The sequence below is a fragment of the Eurosta solidaginis genome, chromosome 2, assembly GCF_040869045.1.
Source record: "Eurosta solidaginis isolate ZX-2024a chromosome 2, ASM4086904v1, whole genome shotgun sequence".
Taxonomy (NCBI): Eukaryota; Metazoa; Arthropoda; class Insecta; order Diptera; family Tephritidae; genus Eurosta; species Eurosta solidaginis.
Window position 1 is genome coordinate 175,831,082 of NC_090320.1, and position 27,806 is coordinate 175,858,887.

General features: G+C 37.6%; 1 protein-coding gene across 4 annotated transcripts in view; it reads left to right on the forward strand.

The window, feature by feature from the left end:
- LOC137240343 (probable G-protein coupled receptor CG31760) overlaps nt 1–27,806 on the forward strand; it is a 1,391,529-nt gene that overhangs the window by 72,726 nt on the left and 1,290,997 nt on the right. For 2 of the 4 annotated variants that reach the window (XM_067766453.1, XM_067766454.1), the window contains exon 1: nt 17,351–17,548. The exons of the other annotated variants lie outside the window; for them this stretch is intronic. The gene's annotated coding sequence lies outside the window, so the exon portion shown is untranslated. Of the gene's footprint in view, nt 1–17,350; nt 17,549–27,806 lie in introns of those variants that run through there. 4 annotated transcript variants of the gene reach the window in all.

Here is a 27,806-nt window from a genome sequence, read left to right on the forward strand (position 1 = left end):
GTATCACTCCTAATAGCTGGAGTCTTAGCCTGGCAAGTGCAGGGCACGAGCACAGAACGTGCTCGATCGCCCTTTTTAGCTAGTTTGTCCGCTTTTTCATTCCCATCTATTCCCATATGCCCTGTGACCCAATATAGATGTATGCTTCTCCCTGTCCCGATTCTCTCCAGAGACTGCTTATACTCTAACACGCATTTAGATTCTGTGCTATGCGAGATTATTGCCTTAATTGCTGCTTGACTGTCAATATAAAAGTTAACACGGTTGCAGCTTAAGCTATTCTCTTCCAGGGTTTCTACTGCTTTGGTTACGGCTAATATTTCCGCTTGGAAAACGCTACAGTAATCCGGCAGCCTGTAGGATCTCCTTATTTCCGGATCAGCGCAGTATACCGCAGACCCTACTCCTTCCACTACTTTGGAACCATCGGTGAACACATGTATCGCCTCGTCCGCGATTTGCGCACCCTTGCGCCAACCGTACACCTCTATTGTGGCCTTAAGATCTCCCTCGAAGGGCAGATATGGAATCATGTAGTCTCTTCGTCTTGTGATTGATGACGCTATACTACTATGGCCATATGGTGGGCGCTCAAGCTGCCCCGAAGCACCGAGCCTGGTTGCGGTCGTTAACGCTTTGTTCTTTGCTAGCAAGTCTACAGGTGGGATGTGCAGAATGGCATACAGTGCAGCCGTCGGGGTTGTTTTCAGGGCTCCCTTAATGCTAAGCATCGATAGTCTGCATACCCCCTCTAATTTTTTGCGGTATGTTGTTTTTTGTGTGGCTTTCCACTAAACAAGAACTCCATAGTATAGAATTTGTAAACCACTAAGTAATGTTAATTGAAAAATGATTTTTAAATTTTTTTTCAAAACAATGCACATTTGTTGTTTTGGCTTTGCAATATTTGACATATATAATATTTCGTTTAAACAAAAATGGCACATTCGTGTATTGGCATTGTACCGACGATATGTGTTCTAAATAAAAATTAGCAAAATCGGATGATGAACACGCCCACTTTAAAAAAAAAATGTAATAGTCAAATTTTAACAAAAAATTTAATATCTTTATAGTGTATAATTAAATTATGTCAACATTCAACTCCAGTAATGATATGCTGCAACAAAATACAAAGATAAAAGAAAATTTCAAAATGGGCTTGTCTGCGCCCTTTTTCATTTAATTTGTCTACAATATTTTTTTTTTTTTTTTTAATGCCATTAGTGGAACAAAAATTTACCAATCCTTGTGAAATTTGGTAGGGGCATAGCTTCTATGAAAATGGGCGAAATTGGTTGAAGCACCGTCCAGTTTTTATACACAGTCGGCCGTCTGACCTTCCGCTCCGCCGTTAACACGATAACTTGAGTAAAAATCTATATTTCTTTACTAAATTTAGCACACGTACTTATCTGAACCCACTTTATCTTGGTATTAAAAAGGGCGAAATCCGACTATGACCGACTATGATGAATATTTCGAAAAATTAACAAAATTCCATAATTCTATACCAAATACGAAAAAAGTCATGAAACATGGTGATTGGATAGGTTTTTTAACGCAAGATATGCCTTTAGAAAAAACTTTGTATAATGATTGTGACACCTACCATAATAAATGAAAAAGTTCTGCAAGGCGAAATCAAAAGCCCTTGGAATCATGGCAGGAATACTGTTCGTGTTATTACACATATAAATAAATTAGCGACACCCGACATATGATGTTCTGGGTCACACTGGTCCACATTTTGGTCGATATTTCGTAAACGTCTTCACATATACAACTAAGGGCCACTCACTTTTAAAAACCTCATTAACACTTTTAATTTGATACCCATATCGTACTGTAATGAATTTAGTGCAACTCTGCTTATTTGCAAACTTCTACTAACGCTCTAATCACTAAACTGTTGAATAAATGACTCCACTATTCAATAATGCAAAATGGCCTTTATTAAAGTACTTCACTTATACTTCGCAACTGATAGCTTGCTTAAATCAAACTGATTGCTGATTGCTAAGATTGCGCTCTTTTATACTCTTCGATTTCCTCGTTCCATACTTCTAGGCGTTTCCAGAATTTACTTAATTACTGCTATAAAACTGTAACTACAGATATGTGAGTGACACTTCCACAGATAATTGCCTACTTTTGGGAGCATCTCAAGTAAGATATATGCATGTGTTTGTGCGTCTCTTCTCCGCTGCGTGTACGTACATATGTGTAGACATAATGATTGATTCGTTTATGTAGATACAAATGACAAAGCAGGTAGTTGTTGTTGTGGCTTCATTTACTTAGCATCAGACTAGTGATGTGAGTATCACTTAGTGTCACTAATATTCGTCACAGTACAAACACATTATTTGACAAAGGATGAAGGAAAATCGTTCCAAAAAATGTCACCCTTGGTCTACAATTTGGTCGATATTTCTCAAACGTATGTGATATGGAATTAAAAACCACTTATGAACCATCTACGAATCCCTAAGAAACCAACGCAGCTATAACTATACTCAGATGATAGCTGAAGAAAGATAGCAAAGGGAAGTTGCTCCACTCTTTAGTATTACCGTTTTTATGTAGGTATCCATGAAAAAAATAATTTTGTCTCCAAAGCTCTCAGCTGAGTATGTAATGTTCGGTTACACCCAAACTTGTCCTTCCTTACTTGTTATATCCGTTGTTTGCAGAAATGTTATATATTACCTCAAGCTCTCTCTTATATGCTTTTTGTGTAAGAGGTGTTCTTTATGTACCATATGCCTTAGTGCTGCATTTTTGTGCTGTTGGGGGTGATTTGAGGTATTATGGGTTATTGCGTCGGTGGCCGTTGGTGCCCCCCATAAATACAGAAAGCAAAAATTCAGAAACATTTTTTCAGAAAACATTAGTCAGAACCCTTTTTTCGGAAAGACAAAACTCAGAGGTCAAAACTCAGACGTCAAATCTCAGAAGTTTAATTTCAGAAGTCAAATTTCAGAGGTCAAATTTCAGAAGTCAAATTGCAGAAATCAAATTTCAGAAGTGAAAATTCAGAAGTCAAATTTCAGAAAGCAAAATTCGGAAGTCAAAATTCAGAAAGTAATTAGACGTCAGAAAAAACATTAAATTTTTCTCAAAATTCAAAAACGTTTATTTATTTGGAAGGAATTATGAATAGAGAAAAAGTAGTACAATGTAATTAATTAATTTTTTCGCGTTTATCTTTTTCAAATAAATTTAAAACTTATGTTGTTATATCGGCCTGCTGATTTGTAAGATCGCGGGTTCGAATCGAGCTCAAGACCTAACAATAATTTTTTATCATTATTATTGTTATGATAAATTTTTTCTTAATTGAAAAAATTTTAAATTAGAATAGAGGAAAGAAAAAAATTTAGACAACTGCCATAGCTCGTTGTATCGATCCATTACGGGAACTGCTAAATTCCTTCATCGGCAACGTTTAGGCGCCGCTGCTATAACAATTCAGCTATCACAGCGGTTGTTTGTCTTCATTATTTCTACTTCTACCCTGTTTCTTGCCAATTGATATTCATATCCCTGCGACATCTGTTGCAGAATTGATGTGAAAATTGGACTTGTTTCATGGCAATGATGCCATAGTGTTATATATATTGACACTTTTTCCCCGTGCTCTGGGATGTATTAACAATTTTTGTTGCTTAAATTAGGCTTGTGTATCGAAGGTCTTCCTGCGAACGACAATACATTTCGATTTGTGAGGATTTATTGACAAGCCATTGGCAGATGACCATGTACCTATTTGGTTCAGGTCGGAGTTTAGTTCGTTAATACATATATCAATACGATTTTGGGGACAGCATACATATAATTGGACATCATCAGCATAAATATGAACATTACAATATTTTAAAGTATTAAGTAAGTCATTAACATACAACACGAACAAGAGAGGCTCCAGGATAGAACCTTGCGGAACACCCCTGAGTTCAGGTACGAAATTAGACTTTCTGCCACCAGCCTACACAGCCTGAGATCTGTCAGCAAGGTACGACCCAATCAAAGCAATGGCATGACTAGAGAAATGAAACAAATTTTTAAGCTTACAACATAGAACGTCGTGGTCGACTGAGTCAAATGCTTTGGAATGGTCGAGCAGTTTTAAAAAGGCTAGATTACTGTTATGTACCAAGTGAAACGCACAGAAGAGTTGTTTGTTCACGACTTCACTTTATTGACTGACTGTATGCTTCTTCTAGACTAATAATGAGATGCGAATAATAACTAAGGTAATTCTTAAGGTGAGTATATATAATTGGAGATGAGTTATGTTTAGTTTGTAATTCACAATGACGATACCTATCACGCCCCTCCCCTTTTGAATTAATTTTACGTTTTGATTTGATATCTTGTACTTATAATTATACAAATAAAAATTAACATTTGACATTCGAATTCAAAAATGTGTGTTTCATACATTCGGTTAATTGAAATATAACTTATTTTACATATGCGCCATACCTGTGTATGATATAAATATAAAAAGTTATTATTTAGAAATTTTTCCATCCTTATTTCTAGGTCTCAGTGTTCTAGTGTTTACAGTATTTTTATGATTTTCAATTTCATTGTTCAGCGTATCTCTTTCTTCCCCATTTGTGATAATTTCATTTTCTTCAATGCTGTTCTCTACTAAGGTGTTATGGTTTTCACTAACTTCTAAATTATCATTTGGCCTTTGCAATGATTCGGCTGATGCACCCAGTGTATTTTCTAGTGATTGCATTTGCGTATGGTTTGAACTATTACTTCTTACGCTTGATCTCATTTGATCAGTGTGTCGCTTAATTACTCTGTTATTTGGTAACGTGCAATAATATGAACGTGGACCAATTTGATTCTTAACAACTGTGGCGGACCACGACTCTTTGTTAGGATTAGAATAAACCCGTACGAACACATTTTGACCTTTTTTGAAAGTAACAGAACGTTTACCCTTGTAGTTAGCAATACTTTTATTTTGTTTTTCACAAATTTTATCGCGAATGGGAGGAGGTTTAATAAGATCAAAACGAGTTCTAATAGATCTTCCAAGGAATATCTGCGCTGGACTTTCTTCTGTTGAACAGTGTTTTGTGTTTCGATAGTCCATCAAAAATCTATTCAACACAACATCAAAATTTTCATTATTTTCAGAATTAAAATTTGCTAAGATTGATTTTTTTAGAGTTTTGACAAAGTTCTCGGCTTGTCCATTGGTAGATGGGTGACCTGGAGCTGTTAAAATATGATTTATTTTGTTTCGTTTTGTAAAGTCTTTAAAATCATTCGACACGAATTGTCTGGCATTGTCACTTACAATGGTGGTGGGAATGCCGAAACGACAGAAAAGGTAAGCGCGTCATTTTGAATGTGCCTATGTGCGTTGACCACGTGCATAATTTTTGTGATTATTCGTCAAAAATCAACTGATTATAAGCATTGGACAAGTCCAATTTAGAAAAAACCTCACCACCCTGAAGTGATGCGAAAATTTCATCAATTATAGGTAGAGGATACTTAAAATCGGATAGATTTTTATTAATTGTGACCTTGTAGTCGCCAAAGATTCTGATCTCGCCATTTGGTTTTAGTATGGGAACAAGAGGAGTACCCCATTCCGCGTGGTCAATTGGTACTAAAACTCCTGTCGCAACTAATTTGTTTAAGTTCTTCTCAATTTAGTTTTTCCATGCAAGAGGAACTGGACGTGGTTTGAAAAATATGGGCTTTGCGTCACTATCCACAGCTAACGAAATTTTACTCAACTTATACGCGCCCAGACCATTGTCAAAAAAAAATTCGTTTTTTAATTCCTCAGCGATTGTGGAAGATCGATTAGTGTTACCGACAGAATTCACTTGCACTAGTTCAAAACCAAATTTTCGCAAAAAATGTCTGCCAAGTAAAGCGGAATTATTGTTATTAGTAACTATTAATTTTACTTTCTTTTTGACACCATTGCATTCTATCATTTCATAGTATTCTCCTTGTACTTTGATTCGGTTGCCATTATAATCAATAAAAGGGTCATTACAAGGATTAAGACTTACGTTGTTATTAATTTTATTTAAACAATGTCTAGAAACCAAACAACATGGTGAACCCGAATCGTTCATAGAAACTCCGCCTATTTTGACCGATACACTGCACACTTTAGCTGAATCATCACACTTGCTTTGGTTGATACTGTAAATAGAAAAATTATGCGAATTGTTAGTATTAAATTCGTCGCCTGAACTATCAGATTCTGATACGTAATTAACTACTTTTCCACTTGTTTTGCAAACTGATGCTAAGTGTCCAATTTTTCCGCACTTATGACATTTGCTATTCTTGTATCGACATTCGTTAGTTGTATGATTTCGCCACCCACAGTGATTGCAAGCTTTTGCGTATTTTGTTGATGTATTGTGAGTTCCTTTCTTCTTTTTACGGTCATGTTTGTTGTCTTGTTTGAAGTGTCAGAAGTAGAGCTTTTCGATTTGTTATTACTCTTGCCACTTTTGGTATAATACACTTGCAAGTTGTGCTCATGCTTTGTCGATGACAGTTTCATCTCCATAATGAGAGCTTTTCGGAGTGCTTGGTCAATGCATATGTTCTCGTCTTCTTCGCACATACGTTCAAATATTCCGCTGTGAAGACCCATTATGAAACGATCCATTACAAAGGCTGACAGGTTGTCATCAAATTTGCATGTTAGCGCGAGTTTTTTTACTCGTGCATGCCATTGCGATACCGTTTCACCTTCAGCTTGTGTTGCTGAGTGAAAATTCTTACGCTCGCGGAAAGCAATTGACGGCGGAGTGTAATGAGCTTTGAGTATGTCACTTAGCTCCTTATACGTTTTTGATACCGGTGCAGCTGGGCTGCAAAGGTTGTGCAAAACCTCATATGGTGTTGGGCCAATGGCTTTTAAAGGAGTAGCCTTTTTTGCATTCTCTTCTGTGCAATTTATTTCCGCAAAATGAATTTCTAACTTTTCTTTCCACAATATCCATGATTCCGTTTGTGGAGAAAAATGCTGCACATTATTTGGATGGTATATGGTTACCGTATTTTGAGGTTCGTCGGGCATTATAGTAAAGTTTATGATAAATTTTGTTTAGCTCTGTAATTACAGTTGCTGCACTTTCAATTTCTTTGTATGTACAAAAGAAAAGAAAAAAAATAAATTTTATTTTTCCTTTTTACTTCGTCGCCAATATGTTATGTAACGATTGAAACGCACAGAAGAGTTGTTTGTTCACGACTTCACTTTATTGACTAACTGTATGCTTCTTCTAGACTAATAATGAGATGCGAATAATAACTAAGGTAATTCTTAAGGTGAGTATATATAATTGGAGATGAGTTATGTTTAGTTGTACATCCAACAGTGCCGAAGTGCAACTACGCTTCGGTCTGAAACCGGACTGTTTGTTATCCAGCACATATGACATTATACGTTTATGCATGATAAGTTCAGTTACTTTTGACAGGAACGGTAGGATAGAAATGGGTCTGTACTCATTATTTTTCTTATGTACAGGAATAATCTTGGCAGCTTTCCAGCACTTAGGAAAAACACAAGTGTTAAAATAGAATTTATTTGGTAGATCACACGCGGCAGGATCATAGGTAGTATAATTTTAAGAAATTTTGCACTGATTCCATCAAATCCAGTAGCATTGTATTTTACCGAGAGTATGACTTGCACAACATCACAATCATCAACACATACAAAATTAAGAGGACTAACACAAACATGTGCGCTATCACAATAGTTATTAAGACATGCAAGAAGACTGGATACAGGTAAACTAGCAAAATTATTGTTCAATTCATCCAAATCAGTGGAAATAGGTACACTTGCCTTAGGTCTTCCAATATCAATCGACCTTATGGTATTCCAAGTTCATCGCGAATTTATTGCTATACTAAACCTTTCACCATAAAACAAGGTTTTGGCTGCTCTAATTGCTTTGGAGGCCGCAAATCGGGCAGATTCAAATTTGCTAAATGTATGCATATTACCGTATCTCTTCCATCGCGAATAAGCTTTTTATGTTATTTATGCAGTTAAATATGTTATGGTGTATCCCAAACGCACTTCTAATGACGTTGTGCCACCTTTCGATGGAATTGTTTGTACGGACTTCAACCAATTTGATGATATCATACATATTCCATACTTCGATTGAATATAACGCCTTCTTTCGACGTTGCTGTGTTCCAGGCTTAAAAAAAATTCAGAAGTAAAATTTAAGAAGTCAAAATTCAGAAAGTAATCAGACAGCAAAAAACCATTAAACTTTGCGCAATTTAATGTCTTTTTGCTGTCTGATTACTTTCTGAATTTTGATTTCTGAAATTTTACTTCTAAAATTTGACTTCTGAATTTTGACTTCTGAAATTTGATTTCTGATTTTTTTTTTTTTGAGTTTTGACTTCTGAAAATTGGTTTTCTGAAAAAGGGTTCTGACTAATGTTTTCTTAAAAAATGTGTTCCTGAATTTTTGTTTTCTGAATTTATGCGGGGGACCGTCGCCGTTGGCTTTATATATATGTCGTAGTTAAATCTTTTGGCAGCTTTATCAGTATTTATCGTGAGGTCTAGATAGTTGATTCCTCCGTGTTTTTCGGTTTCCATTGTGAATTTTATATCCCCATGCTAGTTGTGAGGTACTCCAGTAAAGCTCTTCGTTATTAGTAGTTAAAACTCATATTATGTCATCCTCGTATCTAGTGTAAAATGACACGCCTAATTTGGGCTTCAGTTCCTGTATGTGCTTTCTTCCAGATTTTGCATGAACACTTCCATAAGAACGGCTGATGTGGGGCTTCCCATTCCAAGACCGTTCATTTGTATATATATTTTATTGTTGAATTGAAAATAGTCTTGACGTAAAGCTTTTAAGCGCGCCTAAAAAATTCTACACCATTATGACAAAATTGTTTACAGAGTTAGTATGTACCTAAACGTTGAATAAAACGAACAGCAACAAAAAGGCAACACTTATAGGCCAATTGCAAAGCGAGCAGCGGGGCATTCATATAGCTGAGTGGTTAAAGGCATATGCCTTTACACTAGTATGAATGTTGGAGATTCGAGTTCAATACTCAGCTCCCGAAAAGCTAACTGATGAAGAAGCGAAATTCACAAATATGTCCTAGAAACCATCGCCGTTTGTAAACTTTGGAATTTTTCTCTAATATCAATAAAATTACTTATAATAAAATTTAAGTTATTAACAGAATAATCCGATTCAGAGTAAAAAGCCTGGGGTGCTTTAAATTAATTAATTAATTTTACAACTATTCTATTTACAACTAAATGAATCTCTTTTAAAAATAGAAACTAAATTATTATAATAATAAAAATAAAAAGAAGATCAAAAAATCTTTCAATTTAAGGCAAACCATGTACTTGGGATTAATTAATTGATTATTTAAAATTTAAACCACGCTCTACCTTTATAATTTTAGATCCCAAAATTCTTTTACAAGAGCTATTGTTAAAGTTTTTTAGTCAAACTTCAACAATACTATGTCTGTATTAAAGGAAAAATTGCCTTCTATTTTTGGTCCATTTATATAAAGGTTCTCCTTACAATTTTTTTTATCATATTTTTATTTTCAATTTTTTAGTACTGCCTACAAAATGGCAATTGCAACTTTGATTAGTAATTTAAGTAATTCCTAAGTCAAAATTATTATCTTTATTTATTTGTTCAAAATAGCAAGATTTAAAAGAATTAGTCGAATTTTCGCTAACAACGCTGGCGAAAACAACAGAATTTCACCTCGCATCATAATAAGAGAATTCCACCTCGTTTGTCAGTACTTAAAGCTGCAGACATTGGTGCTTTATCAGTAACCGTATCGGTAACCTTATAACAGCTGATTCGACCAAACTTATGGGAATCAATGTAATCGATTATTGGTGCCGCTAAGGTCGTAACCGTATCGTATCCAACCAGTTGGTTTTTGGCTTACCGTCGTAACGATAAACAGCTTATTACGTTAGGGATACGACTACAGCGATACGACACACGGCACCAATGACGGCTGAAAGTCTGAAAGAATCGTGGTGAAAGTCGCGTACGCCTAAAATTATGCAGGGGGTGCATTGAGTTAGGCCATTCAACGAGGTGGATTTCTACAACGCCTGCAACACTCAGGAGGCTAGCCATGAAGGTATGGCATAATCTTCTAAATAGTTCGACTTGTGCGTTACGTAGCTCAAGTTTTTTGATCAAACATTGCACTGTCACCGAGTTTTAAACTATATTTCAGGTTTCAAGCCTCTAGATATCCAGAAAGTTAGTTAAAAATCGATTGCAAGATTCCAAAATCAAAACTAATTTTCTTAATATATCGATCCATGCGCCACCTAGCGGATTTTTTTGATAAAATATTGCATTGTCACCGGGTTCTGACCCACGGCCCAAGTTTCAAGTCTCTAGCTCACCAGCAATTTACTCAAAAATCGATCGCAAGACTCCCCTCGTTTTTCAGGGATTTGTAGTTATCTCAATTAGCACGTCACCTAGCGGAACTGTGATTTCCATAAATTGTATTGTCACCGGGTCTCGAACTATGTGCTTAGTTACAGGTCTCTAGGCAACCGGGAAGTTAGTTAAAAATGGATTGAAAGATTTCCAAATTAAAATTAATTTTCGTAATATTTCGATCCATGCGCAACCTACGGAATTTTTTTGATAAAATATTGTATTGTCACCGGGTTCTGACCCACGGCCCGAGTTTCTAGTATCTAGCTCACAGGGAAGTTACTTAAAAATCGATCGCAAGATTCCCTGCGTTTTTTCAGGGATTTCCGTTTATCTCGATTCGTCTGCCACATGGCGGCATTTGGTTTCCCACGAATTGTGGTGCCATCGATTCGCAAACTATGTGCCAAGTTTCAAGTCTCTGGATCACCGAGAAGTTAGTTAAAAGTCGATCGCAAAATTTCCATTTTAAAATTAATTTTTTTGTATATCTCGATCCGTGCGCCACCTAGCGGATTTTTGTATTCTCAGTTGAGCAGAGCTCACAGAGTATACTAACTTTGATGGGATAACGGTTGGTTGTACGGGTATACAGGAATCGAGATAGATATAGATTTCCATATATCAAAATCATCAGGATCGAAAAAAAATTTTATTGAGCCATGTCCGTCCGTCCGTCCGTTAACACAACAACTTGAGTAAATTTGGTATGTAGGTTCCTGAGCACTCATCTCAGATCGCTATTTAAAATGAACGATATCGGACTATAACCACACCCACTTTTTCGATATCGAATATTTCGAGAAACCGAAAAAGTGCGATAATTCATTACCAAAGACGGATAAAGCGATGAAACTTGGTAAGTGAATTGAACTTACGCAGAATAGAAAATTAGTAAAATTTTGGACAATGGGCGTGGCACCGCCCACTTTTAAAAGAAGGTAATTTAAAACTTTTGCAAGCTGTAATTTGGCAGTCGTTGAAGATATCATGATGAAATTTGGCAGGAACGTTACTCCTATTACATATATAAATATTTTTTAAGTCAAATTTTAACAAACAATTTAATATCTTTACAGTACATAAATAAATTATGTCAACATTCAACTCTAGCAATGATATGGTGCAACAAAATACAAAAATAAAAGAAAATTTCAAAATGGGCGTGGCTCCGCCCTTTTTCATTTAATTTGTCTAGGATACTTTTAATGCCATAAGTCGAACAAAAATTTACCAATCCCTGTGAAATTTGGTAGTGGCTTAGATTCTAGGACGATAACTTATTTCTGTGAAAAAGGGCGAAATCGGTTGAAGCCGCGCACAGTTTTTATACATAGTCGTCCGTCTGTCCTTCCGCTCGGCCGTTGACACGATAACTTGAGCAAAAATCGATATATCTTTACTAAACTCAGTTCACTTACTTATCTGAACTCACTTTGTATTGGTATAAAAAATGGCCGAAATCCGACTATGACCACGCCCACTTTTTCGATATCGAAAATTACGAAAAATGAAAGAATGCCATAATTCTATACCAAATACGAAAAAGGGATGAAACATGGTAATAGGATTGGTTAATTGACGCAAAATATAACTTTAGAAAAAAACTTTGTAAAATGGGCGTGACACCTACCATATTAGGTAGAAGAAAATGAAAAAGGTCTGCAGGGCGAAATCAAAAGCCCTTGGAATCATGGCAGGAATACTGTTCGTGGTGTTACATTATAAATAAATTGGCGGCACCCGACAGATGATGTTCTGGGTCACCCTGGTCCACATTTTGGTCGATATCTCGAAAACGCCTTCACATATACAACTACCACCACTCCCTTTTAAAACCCTCATTAAAAAAAAAAATAAATTTAAGGAGCGATAACCTCCGAAGAGATCTAATGCCGAGCTTCTCTTCCAATTTGCGTTTACATGTTTTATGCCGACTCTGAACGGCATCTGCAAGGCAGATGAGTTTTCACTGAGAGCTTTTCATGGCAGAAATACACCCGGAGCGCTTGCCAAACACTGCCGAGGGGCGACCCCGCTTAGAAAAATTTTCTTCTAATTGAAAAACCTTATTTCTAAAATTTTGATGTTGCTTTACCCGGGGTGTGAACCCAGGGCATACGGTATGGTAGGCGGAGCACGCTACCATCACACCACGGTGGCCGTTAAAACCCTCATTAATGCCTTTAATTTGATACCCATATCGTACAAACACATTCTAGAGTCACCCCTGGTCCACTTTTATGGCGATATCTCGAAAAGGCGTCCACCTATAGAACTAAGCCCCACGCCCTTATAAACTACTCATTAACACCTTTCGTTTGATACCCATATTGTACAAACGCATTCTAGAGTCACCCCTGGTCCACCTTTATGGCGATATCTCGAAAAGGCGTCCAGCTATAGAACTAAGGCCTACTCCTTTTTAAAATACTCACTAACCCCTTTCATTTGATACCCATATCGTACAAACAAATTCTAGGGTCTCCCCTGGTCCACCTTTATGGCGATATCTCCAAACGGCGTTCACCTATGGAAGTAAGGATCACTCCCTTTTATACTACTCATTAACACCTTTCATTTGATAGCCATATCGTACAACCAAATTCTAGAGCAACCCTGGTCCACCTTTATGGCGATATCACGAAAAGGCGTCCAAATTATCGTCCACCTACTTTAGGAGGGGTTTTTAAAAAATAATAAGAATTTTTTATGGTTAGTTACAGAATGTAACATTGACACCAAACTCAGAAACCAAACTGCCTTTATTTCCCACAATTGCTCTTATTTATAACTTAATTTAATATTTACAATATAAGCGTTGCATCGGATTTGCTAATGAAAACCGATGCGTGAGAAATGGAATATTTATTCAATGAAATGCCAGTGGCTTGAGAAATATAATCTTTGTTTAGTCTGCTTACTGAAATGCCAGTGGATTGAGAAATGGAATATTTGTTTATGATTGCCATAAGGGCACTGTGGGAAGTTACTGTTAACTCCCCCCTTTCTTTAAGAGAATCGCTCCGATTCTGTGATTTTGTTTGTAAGTTGATTAATTTTAACGGTTAGTTCATTAAAAATTTCCTCTTGTTTTATTGACTGTCTATTTGTTTTCCATCTCTCAACCACTTTGTTGATCTTAAAAAATATATATATTATAATTATAATACATGTTAATACAATGACAATCCAATATACAGGTTGTGATTGTATTTCATTTCTTACATAGTTGATCAAATTAATGTTTTCAAATTTCAAATTATAGTTTTTGACTCAATGTAATCTACAATTTCAAAATTACTTACCTTATTATTCCTGACATACTGCCATATTTTTGAATCTATATTTTCATATGTAACATTATCAATATTTGTTTGATTTTCAAATGTAACTAAACAGATTCCATCTACTTCCTGATTATTGATAATATGCTTCCCTGAAACTAATATAGCACCTTGTTTTATTTCATCTATTTGTTTATTGCCTTCTTTAATTTTTTTACATTTAGCTTTATTTCCAGTTAAAATATCTGACAAGCAACTATTTGTATTATTAATTTTACAATAAGTATTTATCAATTCTTTTTTACAATTTTCAACATTGACGTATTTGTCGTTACATTTTGCAATTTCTTTTGCAATTAATAACTTACCATCTATTTGGGCAATTGGCCTTACTTCAAACAATTTACAATCAAATATAATTTCTGGATATTTTATGTAAATAACTATTACATCTTCATTTTGCAATATTTTAAAAGTAGATACGTTTATTATATCTGATACAGACATTCGTCCGTGCTTATTTTCGGTTATTTTCTCTATTTCATCAAAATGTAAAATTACTGGATTTAAAATTCCTAATTTTGCCATTGCTATAGTATTAACGAGATTTTGTAATTCCGACATTAAAAATTTATTTCTTCGTTTTAAAAGTAATTTAACATATTCATCTCCATATAAGCTTCTTATTGTTTCAGTTAATCTATAAATTTCTTTAAAAATTTCCGAGTTTGTAGTGTACTGTTTATTATTATATTCCGTTAATTCGTTCAATTTGTTATTTACTAACACCAAATCATCATGGTCTGGTGATCCCGCTATCCATTTCCATATTGTCCCTAATTCATTAAAACCCCTTTTATTTCAATTCAATTCAATTCAATTCAATTTATTTAACACATTTGTACAAGTGAGACTATTGTCTCTTAAAGTACATCGATATTTGGATATGTGTACAATATAATAATGTGAGTATAACAATATTTATATTAATATAAAACAAAAACCAGAAATAGACAATGTAGATTCGAGAAAATAGCTAGAATAGTGTTTTTCGTATATCAAAAAATTCAGACAAAGCCAATTTAAAGCGCGATGCATTGGGCTCATTTTTAATAAAATTAGGTAATGAGTTCCATACTTTGATAGTACTGACAAAGAACGTCCTTGATGATGAGAGATATTTATGGTGTGGAACGATGAGGTTACAGGTTCTGTCAGATCTAGCAAAACATAAATTTCGGAATAGGTATTCTGGTTGTTTTTTATAAATTAATTTATTCAGGAAAATTAGATTGCGATAGTTTAGGAAGGTAGTAAGACTGCAATCAAGTATTTTAAACGAAAACTCTGATATGTGGTCAAATTTACGCTTCAAGTAGATATATCTTGCACAATTGTTCAATGCAAGTTGTAGCTTATTTCTAGACCTGCAGTCTATATCACCAAACACTAACCCTCCCAACGAAGTGAAAGGAACTATTAGTGATCTGACTAACATTAATTTGACATTTGGAGGAATGAAAGCAGCTGTGTACCACAATTTCCTTAACACAAAATAAATTTTTGATAAAACGTAGTTAATATGATCAACACAGTTAAAATTGGAATTTAGTTTGAACCCTAAACTATTAACGACCGACTCATACTTAATGGTAATATCCTGTAGTATAACCGATGGCAAATTCTCTACTAGTTGCGGAGAGTGCGAAATGCAAATAGCTTTTGTTTTAGACGCATTTAGATTTAAATTATTATCACCTGACCACGAAGAGATGCTTCCGAGATCCTCGTTCATCCTACAAACCAAATCTTCAGATAAGCCAATAGGGCGAGATAGATATATTTGTGCATCATCAGCATATAGATGTATTGAAACACTTTTACAGCAATGAGTAATATCGTTAATGACCATACTGAACAAAACTGGTCCAAGTATAGATCCCTGAGGCACCCCCGAGCACAGGCACTTCGTCTCAGAGCAACCACTTTATCTACTACCTTCTGCCAACGATTTGTAAGATAGTTTTCGAGCAATCTTGAAGCGCTAGAAGAGGAATCCAAAGTAGTGTCGTAATTTCATTAAGAGAATGGAATGATCTACTGTGTCAAAGGTTTTCGAAAAATCTAAAAGTGACATCACAGTCAAATCACTCCTATCGTAGGCAGGGCGGATGTCTTCAATTACCTTGAGTAAAGCCGTCGCACAACTATGGCTCGCTCTATAACCAGACTGGCATTCTGAGAGAAGGTTGTTCTTATTTGAGGTATTCGGTGATTTGGGGCCACCACTGACTTTTCCAGATTTTAGAAAGAGCGGGTAATATGCTTATCGGCCGAAAATCCATTGGGCAAAACAGCCGATTGCTTTTTAGCAATAGGAATAACTTTTGCTATCTTCCAAGCATCGGGAAAAGTTGAAGTCGTTATCGAAAAGTTAATACTATGTGTTAACGTTGAAACAATGTTGATTGCAATAAGTTTCACAAACCTAAGGCTTATACCGTCGTCACCAACGGCATTGGACTTTATTGAGAATATACTTCCTATGACATCATCCTCTGTAACTCCGAAAATTGAAATTTGTTATTATCTGGTATGTACATCACGTTTTTCATTAAGTTTGAAATTTTGATTATTTATATAACTACTCGACTGTAAAAAGAAGTCATTGATGGAGTCAGGGTCTGTCTAAGCCGCCGTCACAAATATTTAGACGGCGTCAAATATACGTATGCGTAGCCGTGCGCGGCGAAGTGGAAGACACCAACGAGAGCGACCACTGCCATCGTCGTCAACCATATTGGGTCAAAACAGTCAAGCATTATTACTCGGCAACCGCGGACGCGCTGCATATGTACATTCATTTTAACTATGTACCTTTATATATATTTTATATACGTAGCTTTATTGAAGTCAAGAGTTAAGTTTAAATACATTTGTGTTGAAGTTTGCATGAATTTAAGCAACCAGTAATAAATTGAAAAAAAAAGGTGAATTATAACATTACTCTTTTATTTTCGGGTTTGAGTGTAGCGAAGAGAGACCCAAGTTTGTTCATGGTCCTTCGCAGCCATCTTTGGCCCGCCCTAAAAATTACAAACAAAAATTATAAATTTAAATCCCGCTTTTCGTTTTCGTTCGCCAAAAAACAAGATAATAAAAAATTTAAAACAAAACTACACAAAAGTGTGAAAACAGTGGTTATATTACATACAAAAAAACATATACGAAATAAAAAAAAAAAAAAAATTTTTTTTTCCCTGTAAACTGTGCTTTTATACAAAAACACAAAAAAAAAAATATCTAGAAAGGAAACCTCATTTTCAAAGTGCTTTGTTGGAAAAAGCAGAAAATCTACACTTATCATTTACCAAAAAACAAAAAAATTGCTGAAAAAGAAACAAAAATCGAAATTTCTTAAAAAAAAAAAAAAAAGAGAGAGGAAATGTTTTTGTAAATTGTGGGCGCATTCATATATAAGTGCCCATATACATACGTATTAATACAAGCAACTCATATATTCACAAAAAAAGTTTTCGAAAATTATTTTTTGGTGCGAAAATTATTTTAAAATACAAACACAATACAAAACAATAAAAAAACAAGATTTTTGAAAATCAAAAAATAAAAAAAATTTAAAATTAAAAAACCATCTTTAATCAGCAACATCAACCAGCTAAAAGCATCGCCAAGCGAGCAACGAGAAGCGATCAGGAAACAACAACAATATAAGCAGCATTAATCATACAGGAATCGGTGAGTAGGCAGTTTTTTTTATTTTTACATAAAAAATATAGAAAATAATACAACTTTTTTTCCACAAAAGTTATATTATTTTTGTAAACTGCAAAAGCATATATATATCCACATATATACATGAATATTGCGGAAATTTTCTTACCGTGGTTTTACTGTAACTTTTTGCAACCAAAAATTGGTAGAAAATATTCCGCTATACCAATAGGCAAAATCCGCCAATTATATGTATGTTATATATGTATACATATTTCTAGTGGTATTTAACCAAAAAATAAATTGCAGTTTACTTGCCTACTCAAACCCACTGTGCAAGAACAACATCGGCAAAAACTTCTTCTACAGCTGAGTTTACCCCGTTGTTCGCACAGAGCGTTGAACTTGTTGATACAGTTCAACTTCTTCCAAGTGATTTTTTCTTGCTTGCCAGCATATATAAAAAGTATAATATTCATACGTATGTACATACTTAATACATGTACAAATAATTTCAAGTTGCTTTTCCAGCAATCAATACTTCTCCACTCAGAGAACATCATACGTGTTTACTCACACGTTCAAGTCGCTCTTCCAGCGACATTTTCCCCAGCACATAGAGCTACATTAGCAACGAGAGCTGTGTACTGCTGATCAAATTTCTCAACCTCTCTCATATTTTGCAATTTTTTCATCTTTCTTTGCTGCACTCTCCCAACAGTGCAATCAAGCGCACTCAGCTTCACAAAGAAACGCGACATTAAAGCGACGAAGAAGCGAATCAAAACAAACTCTTCTGTTTGTAAACATAAACAGAGAAGCTCATCTGATTCACGTGCATACGTTCGCACAAACAAATATATATACATACGTTTGTATATTGCGCGTGTACATTTGTACTTATTCTAGCGTAGGAAAACTAAGTTTGAGATATTTTCGTCCCTATAGGAACTTTCAAAAAAATATCCATACAAACTTCAAGTACATATTATTATATTCTAGTATATACATACCTATATATACCAGTAATTTACAAATACACGTTTATTTCCACACGTATATTTACACGTATATATAAGTGAAAAGTGTTTGTGATTTTTTTTTAAATTTTATACCTTTTGTTTTTACAAAACAATATAAATCCTATTAAATTCCGAATTTCGCGGATTTAAATCATTTAAGGAACGTCCCGTTGTCCGTGCTTGACTCTATTGTTCAAAAAAAAAAAAAACACAAACACCGCCACCAATTAAAATTCCCCTTTTTAAATTTCTGTGGCACGAAGAGTTTTCCATCTTCAAATTTTGCGAACGTTCTCTGAGCGGACACATACTTTATTCGGTTTTTTTGGTGAAAACCCAAAAGCTTGCATAAAATGCCTCGCAGTCCCCCAAAAACGTCCGAAACCGGGACAAAACCAAAAGGTGGCCCAAAGGAAGAAACGGCCAAGGAGAGGTCAACATCCCCCCGGAAATCCAAATCAGCTGACCCATCCGCGCAAAAGTTCATCGCGGAAAGTGACAATCTGATGAGATACTGTGCAAAATTCAACGAAGCACCGATTCAGGATCACACTGAATCGTATCTCATGATAAAGGACAAATCACTAGATGATTATTGGGCACGACTTCAATCGGTTTACGATCTGGTTTTTTCGAAACCAGACGAAAGTTTCCCTGAAGACTTCAAGAGTTCAGTGCAAGGCAAACAATGCGCCTGCCTTGATACGTATGAAGTGACTAAAGCAAAAATTGCCGATCAACTTTCATTAATCAAAATAATGGCAACGCCGAGTCCACCACCCCGCGTGGAACAACCCCCGGCTGAGGCAAATAGTTACCTCAAAGTCCCAGCATGCGACACGGAGACCTTTTATGGTGGCTATGAAGAATGGCCCGCTTTTCGTGATATGTTCACAGCGGTGTACATTAACCACCCAAGGCTCTCCCGTGCTCAGAAATTGCACCATCTCCGGTACAAAACGCAAGGCAAAGCCGGCTCCATCGTCAAGCAATATGCGTTGAGCGATGATAACTTTGACCTTGCCTGGGAAGCTTTACGGTCACGATACGAAAACAAGCGAATCCTGGTTGACAACCAGATAAAATCCTTACTGACTCTTGCCACTATTCCATCCGAAAATAGTGAGCAACTTCAGAAATTGCAAAATACAATAAACAACTGCCTATCCGTCCTTCACTCCCAAGGAGTTACGACAGACAGTTGGGATCCGATTCTGGTGTACATTTGTTCATCAAAGCTCCCAGAAACAACCCTGTCACTTTGGGAACAGTCTCTCTCTTCTCGAAGAGATCTACCCTCATGGTCACAAATGAACGACTTTCTCACCTCGAGATATGAAGTCGTTGAAAGGGTCAATAGGCTTCAACCAAGCAAACAAAAACCAGTCGCTCATCAAAATTCTACGCAAAACAGGTCCTTCAACAGGACGCAAACCCTTGTGGCAGAATCTAAAAAGGAAACTTGCCAATGTTGCAACTCCCCGCACCTTATTAGATTCTGTCCACGATTCAAACGAATGTCTGTGCAAAACCGGACACAATTCATAAAACAAGCTAAGCTGTGTACAAACTGCCTTAGCAGCACTCATATCATCAATGAGTGCACGAGCAAGTGGTCATGTTGGACATGCCATCAACGGCATCACACGCTGTTGCATGCGAGCCCACAAGCTCAACCTTCCACCCCGCGAACGAATGCACCAAACGTGCAGCACACAACTGCTGAGTCAACATCTCCCGTTCGACAAACGCAGAATAGCTCCGATTCTGGCGAGCTACCGTGTTGTTCAAAACACGCACCGGTTCAATCATTGCATGCAGCCAATGATAACCAAATTCTCCTTCCTACTGCTATGGTCGCAGTCGAACACGAAGGGGAATTATTTCAACTGAGAGCCCTTATTGATCAAGGCTCGGAAAGAACTTTCATTTCCTCGAAAGTGCAAAAACGGTTGAAACTTCCATTCGAACATTCAAAGTTCGAAATCCCTGGCATGGGTGGACAAGTCGTACAAAAGTCCTCCAAGCTTTGTCCTTTGACACTGGTTGCATCCAAGGCCATGAAAAGGATAAAGGCTCATGCCATTGTGTTGCCGCAACTAACAACAAATCTACCAACAGCCACCATTAGTCGCAAAATCTGGCAGCAGTTCAAACTCCTTGAGCTCGCTGATCCCAGTTGCCACATACCAGGTCAGACTGACATGGTCATTGGCAGCGACATACTTCCACAAATTCTGCTGGAAGGTATAAAAAAGGTGTGCGGTAGCATACTTGCGCAACAAACCATTTTTGGTTGGATTCTCAGTGGTCCAATAACTGAAAATGTTGTGTCATTCTCGACGCAAGTCCAAGCGTCAAACGAGACGCTCAGTTCTCAACTGAGAAAATTTTGGGAAGAGGAGGAAATTCCACAACCTCCACAGATATCCCCCGAGGATCAAGCGTGTGAGCAGATATATGCAACAACCACGACACGTGCACCAAACGGTCGATACATTGTGCGACTTCCATTCAAGGAAGAGTTTCCTGAAAAACTCTCCCTCGGCAAATCCCGCCCGGCTGCTCTGCAGAAGTTTTTCAGCATGGAGCGATCGCTTCAGAAAAAGGGGGAGTTAGGTACAATGTACAACAATGAGTTGCAAGAATATCTCGACCTTGATCACATGGAATCTGCCGACCCATGCGAAATAACTTCGAATGGCAAGGTCTTCTCATTTTACTTGCCACATCATGCGGTAGTCAAACCAGATAAGGTCACCACCAAAGTTCGTGTGGTTTTCAACGCCTCTAAAAAATCTGGGTCAGGAAAATCCCTGAATGACGTGCTATACACTGGTCCAACTCTGCAACCAGATCTCATGCTACTAATTCTACAGTGGCGCATGCATAAGTATGTGTTCAATGGAGATATTGAAAAAATGTACCGTCAGATCCTTATACACGAGGACGACAAAGATTTTCAGCGAATCCTATTTCGCAAATCGGCCAACTCCAATGTTAGCGATTTCAATCTAAAAACGGTTACATTCGGCGTCAATTGTGCACCATATCTCGCTATTCGTACGTTGCATCAACTATCCGATGACACGAAAGCGACATTCCCGTTGGCTGCAACAATTCTCAAGACGCAAACCTATGTCGACGACACCCTATCCGGAAGTCATACCATCGATAACGCCACTGAATCACTCGTTCAAGTGATAAACGCCCTAAAATCAGCTGGTTTCATACTAAAGAAACTAACGGTTAATCACCCGGCCATATTAGAACAGTTTCCGAAGGAGGATCTTCTAGACTCCAACTTCTTAAAATTTGAGAGCACTTCCAATACCAAAACTCTTGGCATTCGATGGTACGCGCTCACGGACAAATTTTCATACACCATTCTGCCGGAACACACCCAAAATGCGGTCACAAAGCGACAAATTTTATCTTCTGTTGCAAAACTTTTTGACCCGGCAGGATGGCTGTCGCCAGTTATGATCCAGGCCAAGATGCTTCTCCAAGAAATCTGGCTGGATGGAAGCGATTGGGATGAAAGCGCCAAACCCGCGACATTATCAAAATGGCAACATTTCGCAGAAAATCTGCCAGATATTTTCCACATCGAAATCCCTCGATGGGTTAATGTCGTTCCAGGGCAAGACACTCAAATCCACGGGTTCTGTGATGCCTCGGAAAAAGCATATTGCGCAGCGATTTACATCCGCACACATGTGGGAAACCAAATAAAATCTTCTCTTTTGGTTGCGAAAGGCAAAGTTGCCCCCATAAAAACTGTAAGCTTACCCCGCTTAGAGCTATGTGGTGCAGTCCTACTCGCAAAACTGGCTTCAACTGTTCGAAAACAGCTCGACTTACAAGCATGCAACACATTCTTATGGTCAGATTCTGAGATTGTACTAGCCTGGCTAGAAAAATCTCCATCGACCTGGAAGACTTATGTGGCCAACCGTACCTCTCAAATTCGAGAATATCTTCCCAGCGGCACCTGGCGCCATGTATCTAGCCAAGACAACCCTGCTGATCTTGGCACACGTGGTTGCAAGCCGCATGATTTGATAGGTTCATCACTTTGGTGGCACGGACCACAATGGCTTTCTTGCCACATTTCGGCATGGATAAAGCCGAAAGCAGGTAGCGCTTCTCCACCCGAGAAACGCAAGGTGGAAGCATATCACGCACTCGAGGAAGAGGACGACATTCTTCAACGTTTCTCCTCATACTCTCGAGCTCTCCGTGTGATTGCATACGTGTTCCGCTTTGCGAACAATGCCTGCAGCAAATCCAAATCGGTGGCAACAACACATAATCTCCATCTGACGTACAAAGAGTTGCAACATGTGAAAACGCGGCTTGTGGCAATGGCACAATCTCGCCATTTCGGGGCGGAAAAGAGCGCCTTACAAAACAATATGCCAATAAGCAAAAAGAGTTCCCTTCTGGCTCTTGACCCATTTCTGGATGGATACGGGCTCCTACGTATCGGTGGAAGATTGGAACATTCTACAATGCAATACAACGAGAAGCATCCAGTAATCCTTCCTCCGGATTCGAGGCTCTGCCAGTTGTATCTGGAGTTCTTACACCGCCTGCTTCTTCATGCAGAAATGCGGTTAATGCTCCAAATGGTGAGGCAAGAGTACTTCGTACCAAAACTAAAGCCTCTTATAAAGAAATGCATTTTTCAATGCAAATCTTGCACGCTTTTCAAACAGAAAACGCGCACGCAAATAATGGCAGCTCTACCACCTGAGCGCTGCAATTTCTCACTCCCCTTTTCCACAACAGGAGTAGACTTTGCAGGTCCATTCCAAATAAAAGCATCGGTTCTGAGGTCGACCACTATCATAAAAGGGTACGTGGCTGTATTCGTCTGTTTTTCCACAAAGGCAGTACACCTCGAGCTATGCTCGGACCTTACTACTGAAGCCTTTCGAGCAGCATTCGCCCGATTCGTTGGCAGACGAGGTTATCCCTCAAAAATGATGAGCGACAATGGTAAAACGTTCATTGGCGCTCAGCGCGCACTCGAACGCGACTTCGTTAAATTTCTTAACGAATGCTCTGCGGACATTGTACAGAAATATGCCCCTCAGGGAATAAACTGGCAGTATATTCCACCCAGCGCCCCTCATATGGGCGGCTTGTGGGAATCCGCAGTAAAAAGTTTTAAAACCCACCTCAAAAAAACCGCTGCATCCCACAAGTTTACTTTCGAAGAATTCACGACGCTGTTGGTGCGTATTGAAGCAGTTCTCAATTCGAGGCCTCTAACCTCACTATCCCAGGACCCAGCTGACTTCACAGCGCTCACTCCTGGTCACTTCCTTCGAGGTGCACCGCTATTAGCCATTCCTGAGCCAAACGCGGAAGACCTCTCCTGGATAAATCGATGGGAAAAGCTCAAATCGCTTCATCACCAATTCAGTCGACGCTGGAAAGAGGATTATTTGAAGGACCTTCAGAAACGCTATAAATGGCAAACGCCACAGCGAAATCCTCAACCAGGCGACCTCGTCGTAATTAAAGAAGATTCACTCCCACCCACCGAGTGGCGTCTGGGACGAATCGAGAACGTTCGTCTCGGATCTGACAACCATGTTCGGGTTGTAGAGGTTCGCACCCAAAATGGGTTTGTCATGCGCCCCTTAGTTAAACTGTGCTTTCTTCCAATGGAGCACCCTTCGAGCACAGCGCTCTAACTTATATACGTTTCCCCTGTATAATTAAATTTCCATATCATCCGCTGTATCCAACTACTTCTCGTTTCTCTCTCTGCTCTTATGCTTTCAGGACGACACCATCATGGCATCTCGACCAGCATGTCCACTGGCTCCCACAGCAGAGACCGATAACTGCCTCCAGTGTCGGCTCTGCCACCGCTACCACGCTCTGCGGACCTGCCCGGTTTTTAAGGCGATGCGGCCACCGCAGCGTGCTACCGTGGCCAGGGCACAGGGCTATTGCTATAATTGCTTAGCCCTCACGCATACAACGGGTGAATGCGACTCCCGAGGGTCGTGCAAAATGTGCGGTCTGGCGCATCACACCCTCCTGCACAATGGACCGAAAAGTCAACGTGGTCAAGGAAAGGTCCCAACACAGCAAGCATCCCGGAAGCCGAAACCCAGGCCGAAAAAGAAGAATGAAGAGAGAAAGTCCACCTGCGCCTGTAGGGCACAAAAGGCGCACCCTGCGACCAAACCCGCAGCAACCCCAAAACCAAAACGGACGGTCAAGCGCACGATCGCGCGCACCCCAGACGGCCTGCAAACGGCGCAAGGCCAACGGTGCAATACCAGTCGCGCTTTGGATACCACCATCCGCGCCTTGCAGCAGCTGCAGAAGGTGCTTACAAGCACCTCCCTGCAGGGCGGGCAGGATGTCTAAGCCGCCGTCACAAATATTTAGACGGCGTCAAATATACGTATGCGCAGCCGTGCGCGGCGAAGTGGAAGACACATTCATACATTCATTTTAACTATGTACCTTTATATATATTTTATATACGTAGCTTATTGAAGTCAAGAGTTAAGTTTAAATACATTTGTGTTGAAGTTTGCATGAATTTAAGCAACCAGTAATAAATTGAAAAAAAGGTGAATTATAACGTTTTATGAAAAAAACATTACTCTTTTATTTTCGGGTTTGAGTGTAGCGAAGAGAGACCCAAGTTTGTTCAGGGTCCAAATCGCATTTCGAATCATTTTTTATGCAATCCCTATTGATTTGAGATTTTTCCACAAGTTCTTGGTTGGTAAATTAGTGTCAAGCTTTGTTTGAAAAAAAAGTCTTTTAGAATTTCTTACTGTGAGTGTAGCATGATTTCTGGCCAGACGATAACATTGCCAGTTTTCATTTGTGGGATGTTGCTTCCAAATTTTGTAAGACTTACTACGACCTTTGATAGCCAGCAGAACCTCTTTTGTGAACCACGGCTGTTTATTTGTTTGGGACTTTACCGCCTTTAGAGGTACATATTTAGTAAATAGTTAATTTAAAAGAAACATGAAATAACTGAGTTTTTGGTTAATATCTGAAAACATCCATACGCGGTTCCAATGTAAAGAATCAGCTTCGCACATTAGTTCAGAGATATTAACTGACTTAAAATCCCTATAATAAAATTGTGTTTCGGTATTGCAATTAAAATCTATATCATACGATATAAACAACATGTCATGATCCGATATTCCCGCAACTGAGAACTGGTCAAAATAAAGTACACTGGAACGGTCCGAGGTACATATCAGGTCTAGCAAGCTAAATTTGCAATTTGGTGAAAATCTAGTAGGAGATTTATTGACAACGTCTAAGCCAGCGGAATACAAATTATCCATTAATGTCATTGACCTCAAGTCATTGTTTAATAGGTCTGTGTTAAAGTCACCACAGACCAAAATATGTTCATATTTGCATATAAATTCAGACAATTTTAGGAAAAAATTGTCTAGCTTATGGAATTTACTGGGGTTGTACACACACACAACTAAACACTTCTTTAATGCATCACTAACTTCTATAATCAAGTACTCAACAGGATCATTTTCGTTGGATTTGAAGATAACCTGATGTCTCAGCGATGTTTTACAATATATGGCAACACCTCCACCTCTTGCCCCGGTTTTCCTATCATTCCGTGCCAATGTGTAAGAGTGTAGTTTATAAAATTCATCCTCAATATCCTCTCTAAACCAAGTCTCAGTCACACAAAGTATGTCAATTTTTGTATTTTGCAAAATTTGGTTCATGTAATCAAGTTTCTGTAAATTAAGACTACGTGCATTTATGTGGCAAAGCTGCAAACCTGCATGACTGTTGCTTACAAGGGTTAAAATGATCTTGAGACATTCGTTGTCAGTACTCAGATACTCATTTTCACTGATCATTAGGATTAATGCACTTAGCGCTGCGTAATGGGCTTTGGTTTGTAGAATTGAAAGTAATAAAGAAAAGAGGAATTTGCAAATGATAAACATACATATTTGAAAAAGTAAGAGAGAAAGACAAAACTCTCACTCTTTTTTTGTAGTTGCCCCAATAAGGCTTCTATTAAACCAGTTTCAAATTATATGTCTGAATTCTTAATATCTGGTGATTCAGACGTTTCCTCTAAATTATTGTATCTGAATTTTTTGTTGTTCACTTTTTTATCTGCCATTATGAGATTTTCAAAATAAGTCAAATTGGTTATGTGAAAAATTATTCCAAAGCTGCGGTATAAAACAACATCACCATCTTCTGTTAGTACATAATCCTCCCGTGTATAGTCTACTATGTCTGATATCGCTAGAGCAATTAGTGATACAATTATTACTGGTATCATCTAAAAAAATGTTTAATTAAGATTTGATATTATCTTTATGCACTATTCTACTTCTTTGATTAATCCTAACCCTATTGCCCAAATCCTCCTTTACGATCTGTTTCCTATACCCTAGGTCTTAATTTATTTCTCTCTCCTATGATTTTTTCGTATATAATATCACCACATGAATACGTTTTCATTTTCCTGTTTTTGTTTTGTCTGTGTAACATCTTTTCTTGCGTCGGTACTAATTTTTGTGGCACCGTATCATTTTTAATCTTATTATAAAATACCTCAAAAGGTTTATTCTCAATTACGGAGTGTATAGTTTCATTGTATTGTTGAACCGCTCTATATACTGATTCAGAAAAACTGATCAAATCATATTCCTGCTTCATACATCTCGCAATCTCAATTATCGAATGAACTCTCTCAACCTGTCCATTTGTAGTACTGTGATTTGGGTTACAAAAATAAACCTCAATATGAAGTCTCTCCATCAAGGTTTTAAATTGCACAGTAGTAAATCCTGGTTCATTATCTAGTGTTATCATCTTTACATTAGGGAAACCCTGCAATATCTCCAATACTTTATCTTCCAACTCAGTCTTATCCTCAATTCGTTTAATAATCAAAAACTTTGAATATGCTTCAATACATGTAATAAATTTCAAAGATTGAGCATAAAATATATCCATATGAATCTGTATTCCTTCTTCATCAGGTATAGGACCTCTCCAATCGGTATTTTCTTCGGGTGCTTATCATATTTATATCCATTACAAATATCGCAGCTTCTAATATACTCTCTGAATTGCTTATGTATTTCAGGCCAATAGTACATCTTACAAATTTGCTTTATATTTTCTTCAAAACTTCTGTGTGCTCTGTTATGTGTTTTTTCTATTATCGCACCTTGGTCCTCCCTGTTTGTTACATCTATAGT